General features: G+C 43.0%; 2 pseudogenes; both read right to left on the bottom strand.

Moving 5' to 3' along the window:
* Window positions 1–2,631: 2,631 nt before the first annotated feature.
* Window positions 2,632–3,521, bottom strand: LOC118574629 (annotated as a pseudogene).
* Window positions 3,522–20,357: 16,836 nt separating this feature from the next.
* LOC118574628 lies at window positions 20,358–21,206 on the bottom strand (annotated as a pseudogene).
* Window positions 21,207–21,589: the final 383 nt, after the last annotated feature.

Genomic DNA, 21,589 nt, shown 5'->3' with positions numbered 1-21,589 from the left:
CTCCATCTCCCCTTTCCCAGGAGCTGTTGAGATTTATTGCTTACCTGCCCTGTTTTTGTTTGTCTATCAAATACTAATAAAATTCTCCTAAAAATATAAGTTCAACATTGTTTGCTGTGTGTTTACTCAGTATGTGAACCAAAGCTTAGCATAGTCCTGGAAACTTGGAGAATGAATTCAAGGTTTGAATTCTACTCCAAAATTTATTTGCAATTTATGTAGACTAACATTTTTAAATTGAAAATAGATTCTTCACTCATACAATACATCTCAACCATACCTTCTCCTTCTTGAACTCCTCCCAGCTAATCTCTCACCTCCCCTCTCCCAGAGATCCACTCCTCCTCCTTCTTTTCAGAAAATAGCAGGCCTCCAAGAGACAACAGCCAAGCAGGTCAAAACAAAATACAATAAGATAAGGCAAACGCCCTCATATTGATTCTGGACAAGGTAACTCAATAGGAGGGAGGTAAAGAGTCATAAGAATAGGCAAGAGTCAGAGACACCCCCACTCCCACTGTTAGGAGTCCCACAAAAACAGTATATACTCAGAGGACCTGGTGCAGCCCCAGGCAGGCCCTGTGCTGGCCACTTCAGTCTCTCTGAGCCCATGTGAGCCCTGTTTAGTTGATTCAGTGGGCCATGTTCTCCTGGTGTCCTCCACCCCTTCTCACTCTTAAAGTCTTCCCCCTCTTCCATGGAGGTCCCTGATCTCTGAGGGGAAGGACCTGATAGAGACCCCCAATTTAAACTCTCTATCCACATAATATCTGACTTTGGTTCTCTGCACCCACTTCCATCTGCTGCTGGAGAAAGCCTCTCTGATGACAGCTGGACAAGGCACCAATCTATGAGTTTATTGGAATATCATTAGGAATCATTTTGTTATTTTTGTTTTTTCAGTCACATTGGGTTCTACCTAGGTCTCTAGGCTATCCAGTATCTAGTTTCTGGCCATCCAGACAGTGTAAGGCATGGGATCCCTCTCAGGTCATGGGCCTCCAGTTAAACCAAACATTGAGTGGCCACTCTCACAAATTTGGCACCATTGCCCCAATACATCTTGCAGGCAAGACAGGTAGGTCAAGAGTTTTGTGGCTCGGTTGATGGCTAGATTTCTCTTTCCACAACCAGCACAGTACCTTCTTGCACCAAGGAGACTAGAACTTAGGGATGAATGTTCCATGCAGGCACCAGCTCGACCTCTCTATGTTCAATGAGCTGTGTGGATGTCCTCAGCAATGGGGGACCACTGTCAGTTTTCAGAGAGTGACCTTCTGTCCTAGCATCAGCCTGGGACCCTCTTGGCCAACAACTCAACCAAATGCAACCCAGTCCTACCACTAGAAGCCTTGCCTATTCACAAAAATGGCCAGCTCAGACTCCATATCCTCTCTTGCTAGAAGTCCTTACTAGAGTCACCTCATAGATTCCAGGAAGTTACCACTGCACTAGGTTTCTACACACACCCCAATACTCACCAAGGCCAGCTGTCTCTACCCGCACTCTCTCCCTCCATCCCTCTGCCCCACCTGATCCCTCCTGCTCCTGGCCCCATCAGTCTCCAGCCCACCAGCAAAATCTTTTTCTATTTCCTCTTCCCAGGGAGGCCATGCATCCCTCCTAAAGCCCACCACTTAACCTAACCTATCTAGGTCTGTGGATTGTAGCTTGATTACCATTTACTTAACAGCTAATGTCCACTTATAAGTAAAAGGGTACTTTGCCTACATGTGCACCTCATGTGTGCCTGGACCCCACGGAGGTGAGAAATGGATATCGGATCTCCTGCAATAGTAGTAACAAACCATATGAGCTGCCATGTGAGTATGAGAGTATGACTCCCAAACTGCCTGGGTATGCAGCATTGAGCTGCACTGGGCTGCTTACCCCAGGAGACCCCTCTAAAGGCCCCTTGTACTAGGGGTTGTGGTTTGAAAGAACCCCACACTGTATTCTTGATAGGGCTGTGTATCCTGCCCTCACCATATCTACAGAGAATGGTGGTCCAGGCTTCTGCTATGTCTCACTTTTCCATCAGTAAGGAGAGATCTGGCTTCTGCCATGTCCCACTGCTAACACAGAACTTGGCAAAGGTGCTCAATAATGAGATTTGGGTAAAAAATTCCATTTACCTTTTTTAAAGTTTAATTAATTAACCAGAATGAGAGACTAAACATTGTAAGATAATAAAAAAATAATTTCATTTTTGTTGTTCAAGTTAATAACAAGTTCTTTTCCAATTGTCCAGGAAATTCCAATTTCAATGTTATGGTACATTATTATATATTACAAATTAAGACAGAAGTCATTCTCATTTGTTTTCAAAATAATAAAAATTCTTGTAACCTGGATCAACAACAACACATGCATTACTAATGACATTTGTAAACTTAGAACTAATGAATCTTCTAGTAAGAGTATTAACATTTTGGAATATCAAGAATCCTCAAGTCACCCAAACAGAATAGTAAAAGTAGAATGCTTCACACTCTCCTCCCACTAGCTCCAAAATGAAGGTAGCGAATTTGGATTATAGATTCTGTCTGACCTAATGTTGGTTGGAAACTGCAAGTGAACTAGGATGTGTGGTGGTCTGAGCAGTAGTATAATCAGCTGGACGATTCTGGTCTAGGCCCTGTCTAGCTCATCTCTCAAAGCCTCTGAATGTTTTTCAGGGTGGGATCTGGGATCACTCTTAGTGATGCTGGCAAAACACTCTAGCCTTTCATCTTGGTGGTTTCTGCAAAGGTCCTTGGGCCCCACAGGAACTCATGGCCAGGAGGATTGCTGTCAGGCACCAGCCTGTATTCCAGGTACCCTTCCTGCACAAAATCCTCAGTGATGAGCTTCCTAGGGTTTTCATATAGGAAAGGATTCCTGCCATCACACAACCCTATGTTATTTAGCATTCTCCAGATTACCTCTTCACTGACATTTTTCCTACATGAAAATGACACCCAGTATGACTATTAGGAGGTCTGTCTTGGGCTTACCCTGGACATCACTCAGCATCCCATCATAGGTGATCCCCAAGGCAATGACAAGGGTATATGTTTGGACAAAGGGGCCAACTTCTATCATGTCAATGCCAAAGACCAGCCTTAAGCACTTGGGGCTTCACTAAAGATCACAGGGTATTACTCCTCATACTCTCTCACAATACTTTCCAGCAATTCTGCCTTGATGATGAATTCCTTCATTTAACATTTGAAAAGCAAAAAGTCAACCAGGTTAAATATCTTTATATTTAATGCATTGTGCAACAATGACATGAGGTCTTCCAGCTCCTCCAATTGGATACAAGAAGCCTCATCAGATGGCCCCTCAGGAATGGAGCCTATGAGTATAAGGGGAGAGCAGGTTCTCTCAGGACTCTGGGGAGAACTTGGTGTTCTACTGTCATACATATCTTCCTCCTGCTCTGCGACAGTCATGATGACCTGAGCATTGTTTATCTCCCTTTGGGCCGAATGACTGTCTGGAAGGTTGCAGTGATGGATGTTATGGGAATCATCCATCATGACTTTCCTTGGTGACATCAGGGAGGATAGCATCCCAGTCACAGCAATTGGGATTCACAGGCCTGGTGGGGAGAGGGAGAGGGTGAGGGTGAGTGAACGCTGCTGGTAGTCACTCTCTTTCAGCTCTCAAATAGTCATGTTGTTTGATTTCTCTTGAATGGTGCTCTAGGGTCACAAGGACTCTTAGCAGTCCTAGAACCCCAAGAGGCTGAAAGAAGAAGAGAACCAGCTATTTGGGGTACAGTCAGGTCACAGATAATGAGCCCTCAGGGCTAATATTAGAATATTTGGGGCCAGGAAATGTGGGATGTCTATATTCTGGGCAGTTGGAACCCTTGATACATACTTGCAGTATGTATCTTCCCCTAACTTCTGAGGCTGCATAATCTTGCTCTTGTATAGGAACACTGTCTCATACCAAGACGTTCATCTGCCCCCTAGAACTACTTTAAGAGATGCTGACAACATCCTACACCTGCAAACTGCTAGTTTGAAATGGAGTTCCCTTCTTCATAGGAAGAGTGAGATGGATTATGAAGAATAACCCTACTTAAGGTAAATGGTGCCTTCTATGCTCACACTGGGTTCTCAGCTTTCCTCTGTCAGGGGATGAACACCACCACACTTCTGCTGGCCTGTAGCAAACTCTAAGGTATCTACATCTCTGAAAGAGAATAAAAGGGATTTTTTTCTTATTATGTGTTTTAATTTTATACATCAGCCATGGGTTCCCCTGTCTTCCCCCCTCCCACACCCACCCCCACCTTCTCCCCAGCCCCTCCCCTCCATTCCCATGGCCTCCAGGATCAAGGCACCCCTGGGGATTCATTTAAACCTGGTGGATTCAGTACAGGCAGGTCCTGTCCCCTCCTTCCAGGCTGAGCATGTGTCCCTGTGTAAGCCCAAGGTTCCAAACAGCCAGCTCATGCACTAAGGACAGGGCCTGGTCCCACAGCCTGGGTGCCTCCCAAACAGATCAAGCTATTCAATTGTCTCACTTATCCAGAGGACCTGATCTAGCTAGGGGCTCCACAGCTGTTGGTTCATAATTCATGTGCTTTCTTTCAATTGGCTATTTGTCCCTGTGCTTTTTGCAATCTTGGATTCAACAATTCACACTCTTGCAGTCCCTCCTCTTTCTCAACAGTTGGACACCTGGAGCTCCACCTGGAGCCTGGCTGAGGATCTCTGCATCCACTTCCATCAGTTATTGGATGAGAGTTCCAGCACGACCGTTAGGGTGTTTGGCCATCTGATCACCAGACTAGATCAGATCAGGCTTTCTCTCGACCATTGCCAGCAGTCTACAGAGGATATGTCATTGTGGATTTCTGGGGACCTCTCGAGCACTCTGCCTATTCCTGTTCTCATGTGGTCTTCATTTATCATGGTCTGTTAGTCCTTGTTGTCCCTTTCTGTTCTTGATCCAGCTGGGATCTCCTGATCCCCTAAGCTTTCTTTCCCTCAGATCTTGCCCTTCATTACTCCCACTGTCGTCCAGGTTGTTTATGTAGATCTCATCCATTTCTCTGTCATTGGGTGATCCCTGTGTCTTTCCTAGGGTCCCATTTTCTAGGTAGCCTCCCTGGAGTTGTGTAGCAGTCTAGTCATCTTTGTTTTACATCTAATATCCTCCTATGAGTGAGTACATACCATGTTTGTCCTTCTGAGTCTGGGTTACCTCACTCAGGATGATTTTTTATAGACCATCCATTTGTCTGCAAACCTCATGATGTCATTGTTTTTCTCTGATGAGTAGTACTCCATTGTGTATATGTACCATATTTTCTTTATCCATTCTTCAGTTGAAAGGCATCTAGGTTGTTTCCAGGTTCTGGCTATTACAAACAATGCTGATATGAACATAGCTGAGCAAATGCCCTGATCATTGGGTATATGCCCAAGAGTGCTACAGCTGGGTCTTGGGGGAGATGGATTCCCAATTTTCTAAGGAAGTGCTGTATTGATTTCCAAAGTGGTTGTACAAGCTTGTATTCCCACCAGCAGTGGAGGAGAATTCCCCTTGCTCTACATCCTCTCCAGCATAAGCTGTCTTCTGTGTTTTTGATCTTAGCCGTTCTGACAGGTGTAAGGTGGTATCTCTGAGTCGTTTTGATTTGCATTTCCTGGATACTTAGGGATGTTGAGCATTTCCTTAAATGTCTTTCAGCCATTTGAACTTCCACTGTGGAGAATTCTCTTTATTTATATAGCCCATTTCTTAATTGGACTGTTGGGCATTTTGATGTCTAATTTCTTGAGTTCTTTATATATTCTGGATATCAGCCCTCTGTCAGAACATTGATGCAAAAATACTCAATAAAATTTTGGCAAACAGACTCCAAAAACACATGAAAACAATTATCCACCACGATCAAGTAGGCTTCATCCCAGGGATGCAAAGGTGGTTCAACATACGAAAGTCCATCAATGTAATACACCATATAAACAATCTCAAAGAAAAAAAAAAAACACATGATCATCTCACTAGATGCAGAAACGGCATTTGACAAAATACAACACCCCTTCATGATAAAGGTCTTGGAGTGATCAGGAATACAGGGAACATACCTAAACATAATAAAGGCAATCTACAGCAAGCCAACAGCCAACATCAAATTAAATGGAGAGAAACTCAAAGCAATACCACTAAAATCAGGAACAAGGCAAGGCTGTCCCCTCTCCCCCTACTTATTCAATATAGTACTTGAAGTTCTAGCCAGAGCTATAAGACAACATAAAGAGGTTAAGGGGATACAAATTGGAAAGGAAGAAGTCAAGCTCTCCCTATTTGCAGATGACATGATAGTATACATGAGTGACCCCAAAAATTCAACCAAGGAACTGATACAGCTAATAAAAACCTTCAGCAACATAGCAGGATACAAGATCAACTCAAAAAAAAAAAAATCCATAGCCCTCCTATATACAATAGACAAACAGGCTGAGAAGGAAATCAGAGATACATCATCCTTTACAATAGCCACAAATGATATAAAATACCTTGGGGTTACACTAACTAAGCATGTTAAGGACCTATATGACAAGAACTTTATGTCCCTGAAAAAAGAAATTGAAGATGTCAGAAAATGAAAAGATCTCCCATGCTCATGGATAGGCAGGATTAACATAGTAAAAATGGCGATCTTACCAAAAGCAATCTACAGATTCAACACAATCCCATCAAATTACCAGCACAATTCTTCACAGATCTGGAAAGTATAATACTCAACTTCATATGGAAAAACAAAAAACACAGGATAGCCAAAAGAATCCTGTACAATAAAACAACTTCTGGAGGCATCACAATCCCCGACCTCAAGCTCTAGTGTAGAGCTACCATAATAAAAACAGCTTGATACTGGCATAAAAACCGACATGTGGACCAATGGAATCGAATTGAAGACCCCTGACATTAACCCACACATCTATGAGCATATAATTTTTGTCAAAGAAGCCAAAAATGTACAATGGAAAAGAGAAAGCATCTTCAACAAATGGTGCTGGCATAACTGGATGTCAATGTGTAGAAGGCTGCAAATAGATCCATATCTGTCACCATGCACAAAACTTAAGTCCAAGTGGATCAAAGACCTCAACATCAATCCAGTTACTCTGAATCTGAAAGTAGGAAGTAGTCTTGAATGCATTGGCACCGGAGATCACTTTCTAAATATAACACCAGTAGCACAGACACTGAGAGAAACAATCAATCAATGGGACCTGTTGAAACTGAGAAGCTTTTGTAGAGCAAAGGACATGGTCAACAAGGCAAAGCAACAGCCTACAGAATGGGAAAAGGTCTTCACCAAAATGGATGTTTTTTAAGAGTGCTTCATATCTGGTTACACCTGTTCAGGTTAAATTGCAAGAGGTAGCTGAATTCAACATGGTTCATGTGTCATGGAATGGGGGACCTGCCCAACACTCACCTTGATAAATGAAAAGGACTGAACTGCTTCCTTTGATGATCTGAGGTTACTTTCTTTAAGCCAAGAGCCTAAATCTGTGAGACAGAGGGAAGAGGACATGAAGTGATGGAATTCATCTGTGGTTCCTGTGTTTTCTCACAACTGACAGGAGGACAGGTAGGGGATGGGTCTCATGTGTTTGTGTGGCAGGACTACAGTAGTCTTCACCTTGAGTTCTGACACTCCTGAAAGCCTCTATTTGATGACTCCACTCAAATCCCCTTTTACCAGGTCTTTCAGCTCCCTAAGTCCAATGACCTTCAAATAAGTTAGTGTGATCAGACTGATAGCCTTACACAGGACTGTGAAGGTCAGGTATGTGAGGAGTGTTTTGGGGGCCTGTGTCTGTACTGTGAACAGGGGTTTCCTTCACTCATCCATTGGTGGTCCTTACTTGGACCTTGAAAGATTCTGGAATCCTTTTTTCTACCAAAAGTCACCCACTCTGGTCAGATTCCTCACTTCCTTGACATCTGAGCAGGTGTCACATCCCTTCACATCTGTGTAGGTCATCTGGGGATGTTCACATGACCTGGGCTCATCTTTGCTGAGATTGGGCTTCCCTAAGCCCACCTGAGGTTCATTCATCTGATTTGTCCTTCTTGACATCTTTCCTCATGTTCAGATGACACAAGACTTCATGTCTCCAAAGACTCCCACCTTCCTGTGTAGAAGCAAGCGTGCCACTTAGTGTCTTAGTATTGGCCTCAGAATGTAACCAGGGTGTGCAGTCCCTTTTTTATGTGCTGTAGATAATACAGTCCCCAGAAGTCCATATCTAGGATCTGGCTGATCCTGGTACTCCTCCCTCTGCTCACTGCAAATGGTTTCCTCTACTGACTTGATACTACTCCTAGGACCAAAGTCATCACCTCCCAGAGAAACCCCACTCCAAATCATGAAACATGAAGGAGAGGCAACACTCACATACTCAGGGCTCTCCAGGCAACATTAATGGGGATGGGCAGGTATTATGAAGTCCATTGTTTTTTTTAGGGGGGGGTGCCTCTTAATACTTTTAGTTCTCACTATGGCAACTCACCTAGATTGCTGACAAATGCTGGACACCTCCTCTGGTAACCTTTATGTGGCTCCTTCTATTACTCTGATGATACCTTTAACTGGACAGGCTCACCTTCCTACAGAGTAGATAGAAGTGATAATGAAGAGTATCTGTACACCAGTGGGTGGAATTTCACTAGGTTCACAAGAGCAGGGCCAACAGAAATGGTAAGGGTGGATATGTGGACTGACTATTTAGGGTGTGCTGTGCTCACTGAACCCTCAGATTTTACCTCGACTGCTAATGTATCCAAAGAACTCTTTTGTCTGTGTACTCAGAAAAAGGCTCTGACCTTAGATCTGAGGTCAAAGTAGGCTACTCTTCCAACTAGTCTAGCCATATGTAGTCCAGGACAGTTTACAGATATACAGCTGAATTATCTAGTGTAGCACCTCTTCAGTTTACCCTCAGGGTATCACCATATCACTTCATGGAGCCTAGACCCTCTCTACTCCAACTGCCTCAGAAAGTGATCCAAATCAGAGTCCCCTTGGAGGACAGAGGATCATTCCTACCAGTGCCCCTGTCCCCATTTGGTGCACATGGTCAACATAGGAGCACTGATTTGGGGTTTCTTTGCCTAGGCACAAAGTCTTACCTTGATTCCAAGAGTACCTAGAAAGGGTATGGGGAGAACAAAACCATCTTTTAAAAATATTTTAATAACTTTTGGATAATTTCATACATTGCATTTTAATCATACTCAACCCCTCCCCCAAATTCTCCTAGATCCAGTCCCTTCTATATTCACCAAACCTTGTATTCTCATACTTTTCAGCCCCTTGAGTCCAATTTGTAATGGCTATATATCCTTGAGTTCATGAACATTCATTGAAGCATCTCAACTGATTAGAGACTGTACCCTTAAAGAAAACCAATTCTCACCCAGTGTCTATATCCCACACTGTGCTGGGATTTTGTCTGGCTCAGAGCTTAACCCTTTATTCACCTGGGACAAAAGGGTAAAGCTGGATTATTTGGGGTGCCTCCATCTGGAGCAGGGCTTCAGAAGTCAAACCACAGTTTTCACCCTGACCTCCCCAAGGCCCAGTTGGTTATCTCTGTTCAGTTTACCTGAGAATCAGATTTTGATTACCAGAATCTTTTTATTTTATGTATATGATTGTTTTGCCTGCATATGCATTTATATGTAACACATGTGTGCCTAGTGCCTACAAAAGTCAGAAAAGGGCATCAGATTGCCTAGAACTGGAGTTGTAAACCATCATAAGGGTGCTGGGAATTCAACCTACAAGAACAGAAAGTGCTCTTAACCACTGAGCTATCTCCTGATTCCCAGAATCCCAGAATTCTATAGTTAAAAGCCAGAAAGGGCTAAGTGCTCCCCTTTGTTGCCTCCCCTTGTGTTGCTGGGAGATCTAATAGATATGAAGCTGAATTCTTTGGAGCCATCTAACTGGGGCAATCCTTCATCAACCTATTGTCACATCTCACTCTGACTGAAAGCAACTGAGCCCTGTCTTGTCTAGCCCTCCCCCAAAGAAACACCAACTCCTGCATTCCTATTTTTCAAGAGAGACTTCTACTCAGTGCAGGGATTACCACAGCACTGAATCTGCATCATCTGGGGGACCAGCTATGCAGAAAGGTGACTCTGTAGGCCACCCTGAACTTCCTTAACTCTGAAAGGGAGCCTTCAAGCTCCAGGAACAAAAGGTTCTATGTCTCCAAAGTCCCTGGATGCCACCTGATGTAGCAAGGTAACAGTACCACAAATAATGATTCCTGTTTGTTTCAGGTCAATAAAAGGCGTGTGGCTGGATTACCTGGAGGCTGTCTATGTGGAGTAGGGCATCTGAAATCTACCAGAAGCTCATGCTTGAGTCAGAAACCAACCATGTCCTCCCTCCTCCTGCATCCCCTGAAAATAGCATCTGTATAGTATCCAAAGGCTGCAAGTGGGGCTGCACAAGGAGCTACACAAGGGGCTGATTCCTACAAGAGCCCACAGTTTGGTGCCGAATTGACAACAGAGGTGAAGCTGCTTTATCTGGGGACCCTCTATTGTGAAAGGTGGCTCTGCAGTCTATTCTAAGCTTTCATCCAGACTCTGAAAGATTAGTGAGGGTATCATCCCTCCAGGAACCTGAAAAAGTGGTTCTGAGTCTTCCCTGAGCACCTGCATGAAGATGTGGAAGTATGGGGAGGGACTCAAGTGAGAACTGACACATTCTCTAACCTTGGGGAATGCCATAAAATGGCACTGAGTACTCCAAGTTACACCTTGTAAACGCAGTGGATCATTCTAACAAGTCAACCAGCTTTTTCAGTTTGGGGGCATGAATCTCAAAAGGATACAGTGTTGCTTGGTTATCTGGCCCTGTATATCTGGGGTGGGGTGTTTGCAACCAACTCACAACTTTCATCTTGTCTGACAGATCTCCTCCTCTTTGGGAATTGCCTTAAAGAATTCCTAGGCTTTGAGTGCTAGGAAAGGGAGGGGAAGAGGCTTATTCCTCCAAATGGGTCTATTGAATTACAATTTTGGTATCCTCTAGAGCAACAGAGGTGACCTCTTTTTAATATTTCAGCCCTTTAATAGTTGTGATAACCCCAACTATAACATTATTTTCATTGCTACTTTATAACTGTAATTTTGCTACTGTTATGAGACACAATTAAATAAACTTCTGATATGCAACAGGATAGAGACCCATAGGAAGAGAAACACTGCCCTAGATGGAATGGGCCTTGGCAGTCTACTCTCCTGAATGTGGAGCCACCACCTGTGCTAAAAGGACCTGTAAAAATTGCTCCTCTCTATTGTCTACAGTTACTGTCAGGGAAAAGGGCTCACTCTTGCAACCCAGACCCCATTTTTGGGGAGTGCTCACCATAGGGACACAGCTGTAATATTTTGGGACTCTTTCTTTGGGCAGGAGCTTCCCTGGTTCACTCTCAGTTCTGCTTTCTCTCTATAGGTGATGTTAGCCTCTTTCTGGGAACTTCTTAAAATTGCTTCTGTGTATTGTCCCCAGAGTCAGACCCAGCAAGGAATTTATGACAAGAAAAATGTTCCACTTGATTCCATGCTAACCAAAGGGGCAAAACTGCGTTATCTGAAGTCCTTCTACCCTGAAAAAGAATTTTTGTGCCCAACCTAGGCTCTCACCTGAACTCAGAAAGCATGGCAAGAATGGCATGGCCGTTTCTCTCTGAGGAACCCTACAAAATGGCCTGGAGACACCTAAGTCTCCTTATGCAAATGCAGAAGCTTGGATATAGGCTCATTCCACAAATCTGATCCCGTTTGGTTCCAGATCCTCAAAATGACACAAGGTAGCTAGGTTGTCTGGGCCTAACAATCTAGGAAACAGCTTCTTCAAACCACTCTTAACTCCCACCTTTATTTTTTAAAAAGTCACATGGTCCCTCTTTCAGGGAAGCCCTGAAATGGCACCTGTGGCCAGAGTCCCCAGAGAAGGAGGGGTAGAGGCTAATTCCCATAAATGGGCCCTTGTTTGGTGAAACTCACATCATCCATCATGTTGCATGTGGGATGCCTCTATCCCAAGCAGAGCCTTTACCTAAAACACTATTCCACCTGGTTCTCTCACAGAATGAGAAAAAAACAGCAACAATCCTTAGTCTTTTAGGTATCACAGAGCAGAGGATTTACTTGTAGGAGTGAATTACACTTGAAGCTAGGCTGACAAAAGGGGTGAAACTGCATTATTTTGGGACCTTCTATGATAAAATGGGCCCTTTTCACTCACCCTAAGTGCTACACCTCAACTCTAAAAGTGTGACATGGCTGTCTCCCTTCCAGGAGCCTCACAAAATTGTGCCAAGTCACCCAAGTCCCCAGATGCAGGAACTTGGGTACAGGCTCATTCCCATAAGCAGCCACAGTTTGGTGCAGGACCTTCAAAAAGATACAGTTCAGCATGATTATCTGGGCTTGTCCATCTGGGATCTGGCTTCTGGAATCCATATCCCAACTTCTTTCTTGACTATAAATGTCACATGGTCCCTTATTTCTAGGAACCTCTGAAATAGCACATATGGTCAGAATCCCCAGAGAGGGAGGATTAGGGAATCATTCCTACAAGTGTTCTCTTGCTGGTGCAGCTCACATTCTCCATCCTATAGTATATGGGGGGGTACCTATGTCCCAAGCAGAACTTTGAGAGTCCGCTCTTAGGAACCCTTTTCACCAACAAGTTATTCCATCTATTTCTCTCGAGGAATTGCTAAAAATGGCAACTATATATAGTCCCCAGGAATTGGGGAGCAAGGAGCTAATTTTCACAAACTGAACCCACTTGTTTCTAGGCTGACCACAGGGATGAAGTTGCATTCTTTGGGGGACCATCTATTCCAGAAAGGGGCTTTTCTTGTAGACCCTAAGGTCATACCTTCAGTCTGAATATGATGAATGACCATTTCTTTTTCAAACCTCACAAAATGTCTCTGAGTGACCCAAGTCCCCAGATGTGGAAGAGCATGGAGGGGCTCATTTGTTCAAGTCAGCACTGAGGCAGCCTGTAGCCCCCCAAAACCTCACAATATGGCTTTGCATCTCCCAAGTACCTGGATGCAAATGCTGAAGTTTGGGTATAGGCTCATTCCCACAATTGTCCTGGTTGGGGCATAACCTTCAAAATGATACAATGTAGCTTGATTGTCTGGGCTTGTCCATCCAGAATATGGCTCCTGTAATCCACTCTCAGCTTCCATTTTGATTAAAAATGGCACATGGTCCCTCCTTTCTGCAAACCTCTGATGGTACCTATCGTCAGAGTCCCAAGGGAGGGAGGGGTAGGGGCTCATGTGTAGATCACAACACTATCCTGTCCTATATTATCTGAGGTTCCTTCATCCACAGTCTACTTTCAGGTCCTACTTCAACTTGTAAACAGAACAGACCTCTTTCCCTACCTTAATGCATAAAGAAATCAGGCAAAAGCTTTTGTGTTTGGATCCCAGGAGTGGAGGGGGTACAAGACTCAAAGGTCCATTTGCTGTGGGATGTCATTCCGTATGCTGTGAATGTGTTGCATTCTGATTGGTTGATAAATAAAACGCCGATTGGTCAGTAGCCAGACAGGAAGTATAGGCAGGGCAAGCAGACAAGGGGAACTCTGGGAAGATAAGAGAGTAAAGCAGATGCACGCTGCTAGCCACTGTCAGGAGAAGCAAGATGTAAAGTACCGGCAAGCCATAGGCAATGTGGCTAGGTATAGATTTATAAAAATGGGTTAATTTAAGATACAAGAGCTAGCTAGCTGCCATAGCCATAGATTGAAAATAATATAAGCCTCTATATGTTTTTTGGGGTCTGAGTGGCTGTGGGACCAGGCAGGACATAGAAAAACTTCCAACTAAAATTGGCCTGAGTCAGTAGTCACCAGCCAGACACAGAGAAAGCAAGATGACAAGGCAGAACTGAAAAAAGGTACCAAGTCATGTGGCCCAACATAGATAAGAATTATGGGTTAATTTAAGTAAAACAGCTAGTCAGTAATAAGCCCAAGCTAATGGCCAAGCAGTTATAATTAATATAATCTTCTGAGTGATTATTTTATAAGTGGGCCACAGGACTGCAGGGGCTTGGAGGGACTGGAGAAACCTTCCAACTACATTTGGTGCTCACATTTGGGCATTGATCCACCTAGCTGATTGGTTGAGGCCAAGGCAGTTGATCTAGGATCATCTCCCTACTTAAGAGTTAAATAATGGGGAACAGTGAACACAAGCCTGCAATCTTATCTGAATGTCTTTAACTATAAGAAATTGGAGACTTCCGAACCCTGCTTGACATGACATTACTGGATAGACAAGGTCACCTCTATAAAGCTGGATCAAGGCAAGTTGATATTTACTGAACACTTTTTATTTCAGCAATCATTTCATCCCAGCTTCATACCACTCTATGGTGTATACTGATATTTCCATTTACACAGAGTGCCAAGATTGAACAGTTGGTGAGCAGTGGTGCTCCTGACAATGAAGCTCATCTTTACTGATTGTAGTTCCTGGTTTTCAATGAAGACACACACACACACACACACACACACACACACACACACACGAAAAAAAAAAAAAAACAGGAACCCAGAGTCAGACTTTACAATCAACCAGGAGCCCACTGGAAGCCAGAGGCACCATCATACCAAGTGCCACCCAAGGTTTCTAGGCCTAGGCACATGAGAGGAAAGGCTAGGGTGAGCAGGACTCAACCAAGCATTTGGTGGTTCCTGTAAGGTTATGCAATAGATTAAAGTTGGCTTTTTGAAAGCATTAGGGTGTTTGTCTATAACTGCATAATGCACTGCTGAGATTGATTCACCTTTATGTTCTTCTGTCTGGGTTTGAATTTCTCTATGATCTGTTTCAACAAGTTTTTCCAAAACATTTATCTTGGCATTCACATTAACCAACTTTTTAAATGATAAAACAAAAATGATCAAACAAATAATTTTTTTGACTTTTTGAGACAGGGCTTCTCTGTGTAGTTTTGGTACCTGTCCTGGATCTTGCTCTGTAGATCAGGTTGGCCTAGAACTCACAGAGATCTGCCTGGCTCTGCCTCCTGAGTGCTGGGATTAAAGGCATGCACCACCACCACCACCACCACCACCAGGCATAATATTTATAATTGATGTTATGTAAATCCCATCAACATCAATTATCCTCTCATTCAATTGTTCCATTTTCAGTCCACCTAATATTTCATCAAACAAAGACTAAATTCTCTCCATTGTAAAAATGTTTCCCATTTTTTAATATAAAAAATTCTCCTTTAACTAATTCCTCCCTTTAAGAAATATTAATTGACTCACCAAATTTTCTGACAATGATGATTCAAGATATGAGGCTGACTGCTTCTGGGTAGAGCATTAGAAGCCCAAGCGAGTTTCAAGTCAGCTATCCAGTGTGGTAGCAGTCCCAGATGGGGATCCAGAGAAAGCCTACATCCTACCAGGACAGAAGAAGTCAAAGAGACTCCAGACCACGTGGCGTGGAGACTCCTACCACTTACAGCTCAGGCAAACAGCTTTTTTCATGAATTCTTGCCCCAAATATTGGGTTGCTAGATGTAACACAAATCTTAAAAGGTGTTATTAATGAAAAAAAACCTGGAGTCCGATATTGGGTGTGAAAGCTGAAAGATCAGAATAACAGAACTTCCAGCCATGTTTTTACCTCCATGAAATCCTCAGCCTCAAGAGAGAGACTTCCTGTTTACTCACACCTTGTATACTTTTATATGCCTTTCTATCATCTTACTGCCTTCCTAGTGCTGGGAATAAAGACATGTACCACCACTCCTGGCTCTGTTCTCAGTGTGGCCTTGAACTCACAAAGATCAGGATGGATCTCAGCCTCCAAAATGCTAGGATTAAAGGCTAATGCTACCACTGCCTAACATCTATATTTAATATAATGGCTGGCTTTGTCCTCTGATCTCCAGGCAAGCTTTATTGGAGTACACAATATAATACTATACCTGGCCTATAGGCTATTTATGAAGACTGAAAAAAATCTCAGCAACAGAAAAGAAAGACATGGCCTTGCTATGTAGCCTAGGCAGGCCTAGTATGGAATCAAAATGCTCTCCTGTTTCAGTTAAAGTAACAGAAACAACACATTTCTGGAAGCTAGATGTCCGTGATCAAGGCTCCTTGTAAGTTCTTTCTTGTTGGCTCTATAGATAACCTTCTCTTCTGTGTTTTCACTTATTTGTTTTGTTGTTGTTGTTTGGTTGGTTTTTTTTTTTTTTTTTTTGAGACAGGGTTTCTCTGTGTAGCTTTGCGCCTTTCCTGGAACTCACTCTGTATCCCAGGCTGGCCTCAAACTCACAGAGATCTGCCTGCCTCTACCTCCCAAGTGCTGGGATTAAAGGTGTGTGTGTGTGTGTGTGTGTGTGTGTGTGTGTGTGTGTGTGTGTGTGGTTGCTGTTATACAGAATCCAAGTCACATTGGATTAGGACTCATACTATGACATTTTTTTAAATTAGCTTCCCCAGTACTCATATATAGTCACAGTCTTAAGTACTGGAGGCATAGATTTTTATAGAAATTTTATAATTGGTACAATTCTACCTATAACAGTAGCCATCTCATTCCAATCCTGACACTTATGAGCCAACACAGTTGTAGGAAAATTACTAAGCCTTGTGAACTTCAGGTTATTCAACTGTGAAGTAGATTTATTGGGATGTTTGTGGTGCATGTAAAGTGCATCCAAAGCATGATACATATTAGAATAGTAATATCTAGCAGAGATTTCCATTGTAGGGTCTAAAAAAAGTGCTGAAGGAAGACCCCAGACTCAAATAGTATGTAAAAGCAAAGAGCATTTATTATACCAACATGCATGTGGGGTGTTCACCTGTACAAAATGGTGACAACTCTGAGATGAGCATGCAGGCCCTTTTTAAGAACAGCTAAGGGGAGTATCAGGGACAATTAGGTCATCTCAAATATGATTGGTTAAACAAGCAGCAGTTATATTAGTATACTTTTTAATTGTCTGAAGTTTAGTCTTATCGTTTTTGGACACATCTGCAGGAGCTTGGATGTGGGGGCTGCTGGGTTTGTCCTTGAGACACTGTGAGGCTGACTTAGACCTTGAGTGTGCTCTCTTCCTCGTCCATGAATGTAAGGGTATTGTGGATAAATGGTCCTTTGTTGGGAGAGACACCTGTTTTGCCATTCTCAGAGAACTGAAACCTCAGTTCAGTTTTGACAGTGGGAGAGTTTAACCCCTTCACTATACCACTACCATTTCTCCCTAGGTTATTTATTATTTAATTTGTCTAGGCCCGTCCCTAACTGGATGCAACTGAAACTTCTAGAATTTAAGTACTATGTCCTAGTTATGATTTCTATTCCTGCAATGAAATACCATGGCCAAAAGCAAGTTGGGGAGGAAAGGATTTATTTGGTTTACACTTCTATATCACTGTTCAACATTGAAGGAAGTCAGGACAGGAACTTAAACAGGGCAGGAACCTGGAGGCAGGAGCTGAAGCAGAGGACATGGAGGGGTGCTGCTTACTGACTTGCTCCTCCTGGCTTGCTCAGCCTGCTTTCTTATGGAATCCAGGCCCACCAGCCCAGGCATGGCACCACCCACCATGGGCTGGGCCCTCCCCTATCAATCACTAATGAAGAAATTGTCTTACAGGCTTGCCTACAACCCGATCTTATGGAGGAATTTTCTTGAGATTCTCTCCTCTCAGATGATTTTAGCTTGTATCAAGTTGACATAAAACTATCAGTACATACTGTGATGTTAATATATATTTTTATTTACTATTCTTATTTTAATTAAAAATTCTCATACAATATATTATGATCATGTTTCTTCTCCTGCTCAAACTTCTCCCCACTCCCTACTTACCCAACTTTGTTTTTTTCTCTCTCAAAAATCCACAAAACACAAAAACAAAAATCAAAGCAAACAAGCAAAAGACCAATAAGACAAAACAACAACAGCAACAGCAACAACAAAACCCATAGCATTTGTTTTGTGTTGGCCAGCTATTCCTGAACATGGGGCTTGCACTGGAGTGTGGTTGATATACAGTGACACTCCACTGGAGAAAGCAGATTTTCCTGTTGCCAGTGAGTATCAATTGCAAATAGCTTCTCCTTTAGGGGTGGAACTCTGTATCCATTTCCTCCTCACAGTGCTGGGACCCCATCTGGCTCTTTGCTGTTAATATTGATTTTCAGCATGCCAGCATTACCTCGGAAAGAAGCCTCTGGGCATACCTGTAGGGGTTTATCTAGATTAGGTTAGTCTCATGGCAGCCAACACTATAGTGGGAGTGTGTGCAAGAGGGACAGATCAGGAATCCAGAGAACAATTCAGTGGTCAGGCTCTTGAAAAATTTATTTGTTTTAAAAATGATTATTTTTATTTTATGAGTGGATTGCCTGCATGTATATCTGTGAACCACATTCATGCCTGGTACCTGTGTGTGCCAGAGGAGGGCATCCCTGGAACTGGAGTTACAGACAGTTGTGTGAGTTACAGGCAGCTGCTATGTGGGTGCTGGGAAACAAATCTGGGTCTTCTGCAAGAGCAACTGAACCATGTCTCCAACCCAAAGGCTAACTCTTTTTAATAACAACTGCTTGCAAAAAAAATACCCAGGATCCTATGGGAAACATATCAATTATTTCGAAGAGGACAATGATCCCAAAGAATTACCATTTGACTCAACCTCTTGAAAGTCCTCTCTCACTGAGACTGAATTTCACACTGAGGACCAAATTTCCTGCACACAATGTAGATGGTGATTCCGGTCTGCCATATCCACCTGCTATCCAAAAGGAACTGTTTATGGGATCAGAGAGGTAGCTCAATGGTTAAGAGAGCATACTTTAATTCCAGAGGAGTCAGATTCAATTCCTAACACCCACAGCAGGTGGATTATAACTGCTTGCAACTTCAGCTTCAGGGGCATCTGACACCTCGAGCTTCCTAGTGCACTGGCACTGACATGCACAGATCCCCACATGTACACATAATTACTCACAATAAAATAAAAACTAAAAACCAAACAAACCCCCAAAAAGAACTGTTCTGAAAATGGAAAAGGAACTGCTCAGAATGGAAACATTCACTTCTCAGGTCTAAATCACAGCATGAAATGATTTGTTTGGTCTAAGAGGATACCTCATTTCTTCTTGATGTGGCTGCTGCTAATGTACTTGACCATTTATGGCAAGCAGATCCAGCTTTTCCTAGCATTACCCCATGAATACAGGACCTTGCAAACAACAGGTCCTTAATAAATCAGCCAGTAAGCGGGGGGGCTTATTTATTTGTGTTGTAATTTTATTAAAAAGAACTTGCAAATCAAAAACATCACACACTGAAATAACTGGATCCAGAATCTATACATCATAGTGAGCTTCTCTATTATTCTGAAGCTGTGGAGCATCACACTGGGTAACTGATTAGGATATAATTCCTCATACAATTTCAAAAAGCCATGCACATTTAAATCTGCACATGTAACTTAATTTTACAGAGGAACAGATTTTCCTTTTTTTTTTCAGAGCTGAGGACCGACAGGGCCTTGTGCTTGCTAGGCAAGCACTCTACCACTGAGCTAAATCCCCAACCCATGAGGAACAGATTGTGTTGAAGGGTAAAATAAGTATTAACAATTTGTTTCATTTTTCTCTATTTTTTGACATTGGATATATTACTAAATTCTTTCTCAATTCAAATTAAATTCCTATTTCAATGTTATAACAGACCACAAAATAAGATGGAAGGTTTTGTATAAAACAGCAAAAGATGGGCAGGTGTGGTGGCACAGGTCTTTAATCCTGGCACTCAGGAGGAAGAGGCAGGTGGATATCTGTTGAATTCAAGGCCAGCTAGGGCTACACATTGTGACCCTACTGCAGAAAGCAGAACATATGTTATTAGTGCCATTTATAGACTTAGATTCTGAAGCCCACTAAATCCTTCAATTAAGAGAAACAAGATTTGAAAAAATACCAAAAATTAAAAGTTCCAAGTTACCCTTATAAAACAGGGAGAAAAAAAGATGGTATTCATTTACTTTCACTAGCTGTCTTTATTACATAAAACAGTGACTGCCACCTTCAAACACAGTGAAGACTCATCTGAGACTTCATTCAGAAAGCTCCTAAATGTGGCACTATAACTTGTATTGGCCATGAAGTATGCCATTTGTGGTGGCAATTCTAAACAAAATGACCTGTTCTCTCAGAGCCTCTAAATACAGGGATTGGAAGGATCTGGAATCACTTAGTTCATCCTGCTGATCTGCGTCAAAAACTCTAAGACATCCACACTTGTGGTTTTATCATGGGCCCTTGGATCCCATAGGAATTCATAGTGAGGGGGATCACTGTCAGGCACTGGATTGTATTCCAGATACCTTTCCTGTACAAAAGTTTCAATGAAAACCTTCTTGGCATTCCCAGCTACATAGTGATTTTCCATGGGACTTATTCCCATCATATTTAGTGCTCGCCAGATCACATTCTCCCTGACATGGTTGCCATGTATGCAGATGACACCTAGGGCAATTATTAGAAGGCCTGTTTTGGGCATGCATTGGCCATTAGTAAGCATCCCATCGTAAGTGATTCCCAGGGCAATGACAAGGGCATAGGTGTGGACCACAGGGTCCACTTCTATCATGTCAATGCCAAAGACCAGCTTCAAACCCTCAGAGGCCTCATTAAAGATCATGTTGTAGTGCTGCTCATCATCTTCTACAATCTTTTCTATAATTTCTGCCTGGTTGGTCAGCTCCTTCAATCTATACTTGAGGAGCAGGAACTGAACCAAATGAGCCACCTTTGCACTTAGTGCATGGTGCACTACCATGGGGCCTTCCAACTCCCCTATTTGGTTGTCAGAGGCCCCATCAGATGGGGATATTGGAGTGGAGGCCATGACAGTGGGAGGAAATATGGCTCATTGAGGACTCTGATGAAATTTTGGTATCCCACCAGCAGGTGTCTTCCTGGGGATCGTTGGGCTAGTGGAAAGGAGGACTTGTCATTGGACTCTTCTCCCTCAGCCACAGAAAGATCAGAACTCATCCGGCCCCATTCTTGTCTTGGGGCCTGAGATTCTCCCTGAAAGGTGCAATACCACCTCTTCTGACCATGAGGCATGATGTTCTTGAAGCTAGCAGGTAGGAGGATGGGCAGGAACACAGCGATACAGACTCAGACCTGGGGCAAGAAGAGAGCAGTGTGAGAATACTTTGCTGAAAGTTACACCTCTGAAACCTCTCAAAATGGCCTGCTGCAGTTTTTCTCTTAGGTGGTACTGTATGGCCACAGGGGAACCTGTCTTTCTGTCAGTTCTATTACTTATGACACTGGAGGAAGTAGTGAGAAATGTCTTTAGAGCACAGCTAGGTTACAGAGCTTGACACTCCAGTGGGGCAGGGAAATGTGAAGTCCCTGTGTTCTGGGGTGGATGGGACCCTTGGTATCTCACTTTAACTCCTGAATCTGCTTGGCCTTCCCCTATGTCTGACCTGAGGATACTG

Source organism: Onychomys torridus, chromosome X (assembly GCF_903995425.1).
Source record: "Onychomys torridus chromosome X, mOncTor1.1, whole genome shotgun sequence".
NCBI lineage: Eukaryota > Metazoa > Chordata > Mammalia > Rodentia > Cricetidae > Onychomys > Onychomys torridus.
Note: the sequence above shows the minus strand (reverse complement) of the source record. Positions and strands in the feature narration are given on the sequence as shown.